At 50.3% G+C, this 11,501-nt stretch overlaps 1 long non-coding RNA gene across 1 annotated transcript; it reads left to right on the top strand.

Annotated features, from left to right (window-relative positions):
* Positions 1 to 125: 125 nt before the first annotated feature.
* LOC123277355 (uncharacterized) lies at positions 126 to 10,732 on the top strand. The gene is made up of 3 exons (XR_006514243.2): positions 126 to 532; positions 7,993 to 8,112; positions 9,513 to 10,732. It is a non-coding gene; the product is annotated as an uncharacterized lncRNA (long non-coding RNA).
* The last annotated feature ends 769 nt before the right edge of the window (positions 10,733 to 11,501 follow it).

An 11,501-nucleotide genomic window follows, 5' to 3' on the forward strand; every position in this document is an offset into this window, starting at 1 on the left:
AGGATGGAGTGGTGGTGGGGGCGGGGGGCGGGCTGTGTCTTTCAGCTGTCCGTGGGGCTGGGCAGGAACTGGCCCACGTGTTGCTGTTACTCAGTGCTCCTTCCTAAATCAGAACTCTGGGTGCTCCGGGAAGCACTGTCTGTTCCTCCTCCCCGGGAGTGTGAATGAGTCACCGGGCAGGCATTTCAGCAGCACCTGTGTGGGGTGTGGAGCTGCGGCAGAGGAGGGGAGAGAGGGGCAGGTTGGCCAGGAGGCCAGCTCTGGGGCTGCCCCACTCTCACCCAGGCCGGCTTCCCTAGATGCCAGCTGTCCCGCATCTGTCCCGACACTCGTTTTGGCCTCGGGAGGCTGTTTCATGTGGAAATCATTTTCTGTTTAGCTGCTGTCTTCCCAAGCAGACGTAAGTGCCTGAACTGCCCAGGCTCCGTCATATGTAACTTTTGGAGTTCATCGTAGCTGCCACTTTTTCAGCCCCTAAATAATGATGCCCGTTTTGCTCGATGCCTCGAGTGACGCTCGAGGACTCTGGAAGGTAGGTGATCTTTTCCCCCTTTACAGAAGAGGAAACTGAGACTCAGGAAAGTCAAGTGCCTTGACCGAGTTCTCATGATTAGGAAACACCGGAGCTTGGATTTGGACAGAACTCAAAGCCTGTGCCCTTGACCAAACACGAAGGCAGAGGCTGTGGGGGGAACAGCTTGGTGATGGGGACCCAGAGGGCAGGGCCCTCTCTTGGGTACCGTGAAATGGGACATTTGCCTTGGGTCCTCCCTCAGGATTGTTGCTGGAGCTTGTGCAGGGTGAGGGAATCTGCCAGGGAGCGAGAGGCATCTCCATCGAGGGAATACTTAAAAAAAAGAAAAATCAGAAATGTGTTGAGGATGGAGGTGGGAGCACGCAGTGTGATGTTCCAGGAATCTTGCCCTACACCCAAGGACTTCAAGTCAGGAGGCTTTGAGGGATGAGTGACAGACCTCAACCAACGTTAGCAAAAGAAGGAAATTCATGGATTCATGTAATTAAAATATCCAGAAAAGGTCTGCCTTCAGGTATGGCTGAACCCAGGGGTTCAAAGGTTGAAGCATGTGTATCATTTTCTTTGGGCCCTGCTCTCTTCTGTGTTGGCTTCATTCTTAGGCAGCCGTCTTGTGTGGCATAGACGCCCTACAGGACCTCCAGGCTTTCTTCCTTCCAGTTCAGCACCACCAAGAGGAAGAGAGCGTCTCATTTCCAATGGCTGTAGCCTTAGCTAAAATTCTGGGTTTGCTACTTATTGACTCATCTCACATGCTCATCCCTGAACCAATGAGGCGTTGGGGAATGGACTGCTCTGATTGGTGGGGGCTGGGCCAAGCGTGCATCCCTGGAGGTAGGGGAGGGGTCAGTCTTACTTAAGTCACATGGACCAAGAGCAGGGAAGGGATGGTCCCCAAGGAAAACGCAGGGTGCTGGTGTCAGAAGCAGCAGGAATGGGAGCTGGGCAGGTCCCAGACAACAGATGTCCTCCTCATGGGAGGTAGAGTGGCTCCCATCTATCCAGCTTTGCCACCCACTTGCTGTGTGACCTTGAGCAAGCCCTTTTCCCTCTCTGAGCCTGAGTTACCCCAACTCTGCAGTGATGATCTCTATGGACTCATCTAGCTCTGAACTTCTGAGGCCAACAGACTTCATTTAGCCAATGGCCCAGCATCCTAGCTTAACAGATGCAAGCTGGGCCTTAGGAATGCACAGCCTTCACAAACCCTGAGATCGAACTTGGGGCCGGAAACCCAGCCTCCTGTTCCTGCCCTTCCCAGCCCGGCATGGCCTGCAATGGTGCGAGGGAAGAGCTCCCAGGAGGTTTCTTTGCATATCCCCAGTGTTCTCCATCTATAATTGGCTCCAAATGAGATGATCTCATTCCTGAACACTGAGGAAGATGGGGGGAGGGCGGGGACAGCTCCCTGGCAGCATCTGACATATTTGTGACTAACCTGCTTCCCTCCGGGAGAGAGAGACGGTCCACTTTCTCGAAGATGATGTAAAAGTTTGAAAAAAAAATGTCTTGGTAACAGATTGAGGAGACTCCAGCTTTTTGTGCTTTTGAGGGGCCCACGGTGTTTCTCCACTCTGTCCAAACCGGGTGTCTTCTGACCGTTGCTCACAAGTCCTCTTGACCACACGTCCCGTCCACCTGGCCGGGGAGGAGTCCAGCAGGCCCGGTCCCTCCAGCAGTTTATCTTGTCTGGACTCTTGATGGAGTCTTGTGGCCGTTGGAGCTCGTTTAAATGCCCATACATTAATTTTGAAAGATGAGCTCCTAATCAACTTTTAAAAAGCTTGTCGAAGCACCATCTGCTTGGCGTTTGTCACTATCGCATTACATAAGAGGAAAGACATTTTTAAAGAATGCGGCTGCATTTAGTAATTGGATCGCCGGAGAGGAGCCAAGCCGGGGCGGATGGCACCGCGATTCAGAAATGCCACGGGCCTTCTCTGGGGGGCGGTGGCCTCCCCAGATTCCGCATGGTCTTGGCAGAGACCTGAGTGAGTGCAGCCCAGCCTGGGGGACAGGCCTGAGGGGCCTCTTTTCCTCTTGCTTTGTTCTCCCTCTTATTTTTCCCTCCCCGCATTTGTTTTTCCTCACCCCTGCCGTCTCAGATTGATTCTGTCCAGTGTTAGCAATAAGCGAGTGACTTCACTTCTCTAAGCCCCAGTTTCCTCATCTGGAAAATGGGAATGAGAATCTAGCGCTGCTGTGAGATTTAAATGTGTTAACACACAGTGCCTGCCACGAGTGAGTGAGCATTGCACAAACTGTGTCCGATGCACGGAAGGTGCCGAATTCATGTCCATTTTCCTTCCTTTTCTCTCTCTTCCACTTGACTCCTAAGTATTTAGGAAGTGCCTGGCTCCAAGGCAGGCCACCTGGTGGCTGCACGTGGCCCCGTGCTCGGAAGGGCCCGCCCTTGGTTTAATGCTCTGCCGTCGCCGTCTTGAAATTCTTAATAATTTTTGAACAAGAGGCCCTTCATTTTGCACTGGGCCCCACAAATTATGCAGCTGGTCCCGTGTAGAAGTCTAGAAGGATGCTATGTTTTATTGGACTGCCTGATGTTTAAAATAAACTGTTGAGTCCACATTTTAAAATCAGGAGAGTTCACATACAAATCTGGCATATTTTGGAAAATTAGGACACTTGCCACAGTGGGTCTACATTCCCATGTGCTGCCAACAGTGGCTGGAGCTGGGTAGTGGCGCCCTCTTCAAAGGGCCTGCGCTGCAGCCCACACCCCAGAGGCTTGAACCGAGGCCCTTTGCCCCTTTCTAGGGCAGCCGGCATGGGGTTGGGGCCATGGCTTTGCAGCCAGGGTGTGTTTTCAGCTTTGCCAGCCATTGGTCCTTGGGCAAGTAGCTCTTTGCCTTCGTTTTCCAGCCGTAAACTGGAGATGATGCTGATAATAGCCACCTCTCTCTTAGGGATGTGAAGATTAGACTGATTAAGACACGTGAAGCATCTAGAACAGGATGAATTATTATTGCTATTCATTTATTCTCACCTGGTGCAGAGGCTCAGACCCCAAGTTTGGGGGCTGCCTCTTCAGGAGCGAGAAGCTGGACCTGTAGCAGTTGACTGTGAGGTCAACTCCTCCTGCCGTCTTGAGCGACATCCCTTGTCAATGCTCATTTTCTCTCCCTCCACCTGCGGTGTCAGAGTTCACACATTGCACCTGCCCTCCTGGAGGTGTGACATCATTTTGAGAAAAGGGCCTTTTGTTTCTTAACTAGGCCAAGTCGTCCCTACCGTAGGGCCTTTGCACATACCTTCTTCCTGGAATACTCTTTCCCTTTATCTTTGCGTGGTTATCTTCTCATTCTGCTCTAGCATAAATGTCACCTCCTCAGGGAGGCCTTCCCAAACCACCCCAAGTATAGTAGTCCCTGCCCTGTTCCCTCCAGTCATACACATTCACCTTATTACTTTCTTCCCAGAACTTGTTTTTTGTCTGTCTGCCAGAGGATCTGGTCGATCTTGGTCCCTGCTGTATCCCCAGCACCCAGACCATTGCCTAGCACATGGTAGGTTCTCAATAATTATTTCTTGAATGAATGAATGACCGAACTCATTAATGCTTGTGACCACCCTGTAAAGCAGGGACAGGAGGGGAAGGGACTTCTCAAGGTCACTTAGCCAAGGAGGGGCGGGAAGGGAGGGGGGGACCTGGTGCCCTGCTTCCAAGCTTCCTGCGACCCCCAGGTGGGAACAGGATAGACAGTGGACCTTTGGGCCCACCCAGCCACCCAGAAGGGATCAAGGGTGGAGCAAGGCTCAGTGAGAGCTTCTGGGAGTGTAGGAGGGGGCCAGCCAGGCAGCGGGAGCTGGTGGCCATCGCCATGACAACTGGACAGCCTACAGCTTCCTGCATCAACAGGGACGCAGGTTTATGCTTGGCTGGGATGCAGTGAGGACAGTGGGGGCGGAGGCTGGCAGAGCAGTGAGGACCCGGACACCCAGTCTGGGGGAAGGAGGTCTTGTTTCTGAGAGTCGCCTGAAGCCTGGGAGGGCCTGGCGATACTGCGTAAGTTTGTGGATGTGTGTGTTCGTGAATGCATGCCTGTGTGTGCATAAGTGTGTGTGTGCTGGGGGGAGTCTGGGCTGTGTGGAGCCAGGGTGCCTGGGTTTGAATCCTGGCTTTGCCACTTCCGCACTGTGACATCTTGTGCAAGTAAATTAACCTCTCGGTGCCCTAGTTTCCTCCCGTGAAGACTGGGCCTTCGAGAGCTGCTGTGAGGATTAAGGGAGAAGATGCTCTGACAGCACTGAGATGGACCCTGCCTTGTTACGTAGGTCTTGAATTCAGCTTACAGCTCTCTCTAGACTGCCTTCCTGCTGGGGGAGTGGGACCTTTGGTTTCAATCATTCTCAGGAATCCTCACTTCATTTTTAAACAAGTTTCATTCATTTAACAAATATTTATTTTTGTTAAATAAATATTTATTCAGCACCTACTATGTGCCAGGCAGCGTTCTAGAGGCTGGGAACACAGCAGTGAACAAAGCAGACAAATATCCCTGCCTGACATTCTAATGGGGCAGATAGACGTTAAATATGATCAAAAGGGAAATCTTTATTGTCAGATGGTTATAAGCGTTATGGAGAAAAATAAAGTAGGGGTGGAGGACACAGCTGTGGGGGGCTGTTGCAATTTTAAGCAGTGATGGGATGTGGGGGTGTCGGGGAAGGCCTCACTGAGAGAGTGACGTTTGAGCACAACTTGAGGGAGGCAGAAGACGGAACTACATGGTTATCTGGGGCAAGAACATCCCGGGCAGAGGAAACAGCTAGTGCAAAGGCCCTAAGGCAGGAAGTGAACATGTATGAAACTGTCTCGTGTAGTTATATCTCTTGGCATGTCTGCTGTGTGATGTTATGTGAAGACACGGTGTACATGGGTGGTTATGTATCCACACATGGATGAAGATTTGCGTACATGTTTGTTCATACACAAGACTGCTGTGTTCAGCCACAGAGGCTGTGCGTGCACGATTCAGGGAATGCCATTCATACAGATTACGATGGAATGGGACCTCCTGGAGTTGTGCAGTGCAGTGGCCCTGGGCATATTTATAAGTAAATATGTAAAACCACGTCTGTGAAAATGTCCATATGTGCATGTGTCTGTACATTTGGATACAAGTGATAATTACTGTGCGTCTATGGATATGTCTTTCTTTAAAATGTTAATATTTTGTTTATCATCGATTTTTGCACTAATATTGATTTTTAAAAATATTGTTTATGTCGATTACTGAGTTTTTGGTGCCCCCTGACATTTCATGCCGAGGTGAGGGCCTCGCTCTCCTCACCCCAGCACTGGCCCTGTTTTGCCCTGGGGATGGAAAGTGGATGTTGGGGAGGCCTGGCTGAGGCGAGGGAAGCCTTCCCCTCCAGCTTCTTCCAGCATCTGTGCTCATCCGCCCGCGCCCAGAATCCAAACCCAATTTGAGCAGCTCCTGTTCCTTTAAGACAAGATTTATTGAGCGCTGACTATGTGCCAGGACTCGCAGATATTATTTCATTTTATCCTTACAACCATCATCTGGCGTAGATATTTATTCCTTTGATTGAACATCTATTTGTTTAGGGCCTACTGTGTGCCAGGAGTCTGGTCTTCCTGCTGGCCCAGCATCTCTTCCTTATTTTTCTGGTAACAGCACCCCAGTTTTCTTTTGGGGAACCTAACCTCTCCCCTTCACAGTACAAGTGGGTCAACCTGGGTTTTCTATGCCCCTCCCCCTAGCTCCAGGGGTGGGCATGTGATGCGGGCGGGCATAGTCCATCCCTCTGGCTCTAGAGATTGGTTATGAGATGAGCATATGACCCATGTTGGTCCAATCAGAGCGAATCCTGGGACTTTTGCTGCCCTGTTGGGAAAAAGAAGCTCTCTTTCAACCAAGATTTCTAGCTGTAAGAATGATACACCCCTGGAGCTCTTAGTGAGAGTTCACTACCTGGAGAGAAAGAAAAAGAAACCAAGCCCTTATGACATCTTTAGAGCCCTTAGATCCAGCCATACCTGAAGCCATTACCCTAAGACTTTCTAAGTTTTGCAATTCTAAGAGTTTGCAATTTTTTTTTATTAAACCAGTTTGAGAGGGCATCTGAAATCCTGTGCTTGGCATTTTTATACATTTTCTCCTTTAATGCAGAGATGAACTCTGTGGAAAAGGGGCTGTGATTATAGAGGAACTGAGCCTCAGGGAGGTAAATGGCTTGTCCAAGGTCACACGGCAGGGCAGTAATTGGAGCTCGGAGTGGAATCCAGGTCTCTCTGAGCCCTGAGCCTTTCTTCCAGTCCACATTGTCTGAGCTCTGGACAAGAAGGTCTGTGGCGGTAATAGACAAAAGACCTGAGTCCCAAATTAGCCACTCTTTTGCTGAATGACCTTGATTGAGTCATTTCTTCAATATGAGTCAGTCTTCCCATCTGTAAATTGGGAAAATAGAAGCGACTATCCCATCAGGCTGTCATGAGGGTTAAACGGTTTAACCAGCGTTAAGTAGAGTGCTTACAGCAGCGGGGCTCACAGGAGCTGTCATTACCACAGCTCTTCTCTTGAGGGAAGCAAGGAGGTCTGGGGGCTTCACTCCCTGCCTGCCGCCAGCGTGCTCCCAGGCCCCCAGCAGCCCTTGGGTGGCGCCTTCATCCATCTCCTGTCAGATGCGCAGCCCTGGCTCACTACCCAGGAAGCAGGCACTTAAAGAGCCGCTTCCCCAGTTTTTCTTTTAATTTTCATTACATAAATTTCACATTTCCGGGAATAGAGCTCTTGAACGGCTGGACTCGTTTGGAAACCGAGTCTGCGAGGGGCCTCATTTATATTAATGGGGCCTTGAGTCTGGCTTGCAAGGAGGCGGCGACAAGGATGGATGGCAGGGACTCCTGGACTGAGCCACTCCAGCCTGAGCTCGGACGCTGCCGTGGACGAGCAGATGCCTCTAGATTGAGGCTGGGGCCGTTCTTATTATGGGGGAGGCTCCTGGGTGTAAGGATGGCGTTTCTCCCTGGCTTAACGCCCCCGATGCCCGCCCTGCTTGACGGGTGCTGCATGATGGGCCCCCTGCTGACCTCTCCCACCTCCAACCCCCCACTCCTCTCCTCACTCATCCCTCTCCAGCCAAGCTGGCCTCCTGAGATTGTTCCTGCCTCAGGGCCTTTGCACTTGTTGTGCCCTCTGTCTGAAAGGCTGTTCTACCAGCTCTTCCCGTGGCTAGCTTCTTCCTGTCAATCAGCTTTTGTCTCACAATCATCACCTCTGGGAGGCCTTCCCTGACTGCCCTCCTCAGTCACCCTATATCACCACCTGTATAACTTTCTCCATAGCACTGAGCAGTAGCCTATGTCTTGTTGTTTACTCACTTGCTATTTATTTATTGGCTGTCTCCTCTATGAGACTATAAACCCCGTGAGAACACAGACCACATCTGTCTCATTTACCTTTGTCTCCCAGGGACCTGGCACCGAGAGGGTGCTCAATAAATATTTGTGGAATGCACGCCTGGGTTCGTTCAGCAGACCTTTCTGAGTGCCTACCCCAGGCCAGGCTCGGTGCTGGGTGCTTGGAACACAGGTAAGACTAGGTCGTTGCCTGCATGGAGCTCACCGAGAGGGACAAGCTGCAGTAACTCACAGACGTTGTTGACTGTGACGAGGACTCTACAGAAGACAACACATTTAATTCTCACTATGGCCCCTGGAACCAGCTGTTCCTAGTCCCACCAGTTCACGAAGCACAGAGAGGTGAAAGTTCACGCAGCTAGAAAGTAGAGGAGCCGGGATCGGAACCCAGGCCATCTGGCTCCCACATTTACTGGGTTCGCCAGCTCACGGAAGTCACAGGAAGTCGGGGCCTGTCAGGGCTGCGATGGGGCAGGCTCAGGAGGCTGCGGGAGGCTGGAAGAAACCCCGACCCTGCCTTTGATAACGGAAGGGGTCAGCAAAGCCTCCTGGGAGATGAGGTGCCTTAGCTGTGTCTAGGATTTCTTTATTTTTAACTTCACATTATAACTTAAGAGTTTCTAGCGTCTCCACATTGCGCCCAGTAAAGATGTCAAGCAACGTGTGTGATTCCAGCGAGCGGCAGTGCCATCCGTCATGTGTGGGCAGTTGGGCGCTTCAATTCTGGTGTTCTCCCTCATGCTGGTCCTCCCGAGGAGCGGCTCCCTGAACTCACACAAAGTCACAAAGGGCCTGGGAGCTCGGGCTCTCGACCTGGGTTCAAACCCCAGCTCCTCCCCTTGAGGCCAGGGATTCCATATGCCCAGGATACGGCGCATGTCTGAAGTCACCAAGGGGGTTAGATCATCCGTAACCAGAAGGCCCTGCCCCTCCACCCCCCAGACCTTGGTGCCAGGTGAAACCCAGGCCCCCAGCCCCACGAGGGGCCGAGTGGACGTCCTCTCCTGCTCAGCAGGTCCTTGGAAATTAGGTTGGTTTAAGAAAACAAAGAGGGGCCCGCCCAGTGGCGCAGCGGTTAAGTTCGCAGGTTCCACTTCTCGGTGGCCCGGGGTTCGCCGGTTCGGATCCCGGGTGTGGACATGGCACCGCTTGGCAAAAGCCATGATGTGGTAGGCGTCCCACATATAAAGTAGAGGAAGATGGGCATAGATGTTAGCTCAGGGCCAGTCTTCCTCAGCAAAAAGAGGAGGATTGGCAGTAGTTAGCTCAGGGTTAATCTTCCTCAAAAAAAAAAAGAAAGAAGGAAAAAAGAAAAAAAAGAAATGTGCTATTTCAACAAGAAACTAGTAACAGTGATTCCCTCTGGAGAGGAATCTGGGTGGCTGATGGATAGGAAAAGAGGGCGATTTTCCTCACATATTCTTTCATACCTTTCCAACTGGTGCTACATGAAGTTATTACTTAGTAAATAAATAAACATTAAAAAGAACCTAGAAGGAAATGTATTATTTTTGCATATCTGTCTGTGGCCTAAGACTTATACGATGTATTCATTTTCTTTCTTCACCTCAGCAACCTGGGAGGTAGCATTATTGCCCCTGCCTGACCACTGAGGAAACTGAGGCCCAGAGAGGGCCAGTGCTTTGTCCAAGGTCACACAGTGAATTAGTGCCAGAACTGAGACTCCAACCCAGGCCTCCTGACCTTCTGCCCAGGGAGTCTCCACCCACCAGGTGCCTCTTCCTTCACCAGTGGAAGCCGCGTCAAGGCTGGATTGAGGGGTGGTGATACTGTAGAGTGATTACACGTTGCACTTGTGTCATGCCATCTGGGTTCAAATCCTGCATCTGTCACCTGCCTGTTGTGTGACCTTAGGTAAATAGCTAAACCTGGGGCCTCAGTTCTGTGGTCTCCAGCCTCCAAGATGGCTCCCAGTGATTCTCACCTCCTGGTATTCACTCCCTTGTGTTGTCCTGTTCCACAATGAATGGGGCTGACCTGTGTGACTAATAGGATATTGCAGAAGTGACGGGGTGCGTGACTTTTGAGGCTGGATAATAAAAAGACATTGTGACAATGGAATATTATTCAGCCTGAAAAGGGAAGGGAATTCTGACACATGCTACAACATGGATGAACCTTGAGGACATTATGCTGAGTGAAATAAGCCATCACAAAAAGACAAATACCGTACGATTCCACTTCGACGACGGCCCTAGAGCAGTCAGATTCATAGAGACAGAAAGTGGAATGGGGGTTGCCAGGGGCCGGAGGGAGTGCGGAGTTAGTATTCAATGGGTACGGAGTTTCAGTTTTGCAAGATGACGGTGTTGATGGTTGCACAACGGTGTGAATGTACTTAACACCACTGAAATGTCACTTAAAAATGGCTGGAGATGGAAATGTGTATGTTATGTGTATTTTGCCACAATAAAAAAAAAAATGGCAGAAAAAGGAAGTTGCAGCTTCTGCCCTTCTCTTGGATCACTCACTCTGGGGCGAGCCCTCAACTGTATTGTGAGAACACTTAGGAAACCCTGTGCAGACATCCGTGTGGGGAAGAAGCAAGGCCTCCTGCTAACAGCTCTGCATCAACCTGCTGGCCATGCGAGGGAGCCATCTTGGAAGTGGATCCTCCAGCCCCAGTCAAGCCTTCAGATGAGTGCAGCCTCGGCTGGTGTCTCGACTGCAACCTCATCAGAGAGTCTGTCCATGAACCACACAGCTAAGCCACTCCCAAATCCCTGAGCCACAGAAACTACGTGAGATAATAAATATCTATGGTTGTTTTAAGCCTCTAAGTATTGGGGTAATTTGTTACACAGTAGTAGGTAGCTAATACAGTTCCTCATCTGTAAAATAAGGATGATGATAATTTCACAGAGTTGATGATAATTTCATGATGACACCCATGATGATAATTTCATAGGTTGTATTTCATAAGGTTGTGGCTAAGGATCAATCAGCAAAGTACATGTACAGTGCTTGGAACAGTGCCTGGCACGTAGGAGCTGCTCCATAAATGCTAACCAGTGTGATTTTATAATCTCCATAATTTCTCGTATTGTGAGGGGCTCAGCCTGGACAATAGATCTCCATTAAGGAACAGACACAGGCACTAGGCTGCCATGGGAATAATAATGATGGCAACAATGAGAGCTACCATTATTGAGCACTCACTGTATGCCAAGCCATGGGCTAAGCACTTTACATCTTTTCATTGAAGCAATCCAGCAGCCCCTCAAACTAGATGCTATTATTTTTCCATTTCATAGACTGGAAAACCAGGGCCCAGAGAGGGAAAATGACTCGCCTTAGGTCACACAGCAAGGAAGTGGTGTAGGCAGAATTTGAACTCAGATACTTCAGACTCCAAATTTTCTCTTCTGAACCACTAGATTGAGTTGCAGCTTGAAAATCCCCTAAAGCTCGTCTTTCTCCTTTAGTAATTTCCTGTTTGTTAGCACAGGGTTAATTGCCAACACATCCTACAACCAAATCGTCTGTTCCCTCATCTCCCATCTGCAGAGTGTCAAACTCCCTTCCCCTTGGGAGACCCGA

Source organism: Equus asinus, chromosome 15, assembly GCF_041296235.1.
Source record: "Equus asinus isolate D_3611 breed Donkey chromosome 15, EquAss-T2T_v2, whole genome shotgun sequence".
NCBI lineage: Eukaryota > Metazoa > Chordata > Mammalia > Perissodactyla > Equidae > Equus > Equus asinus.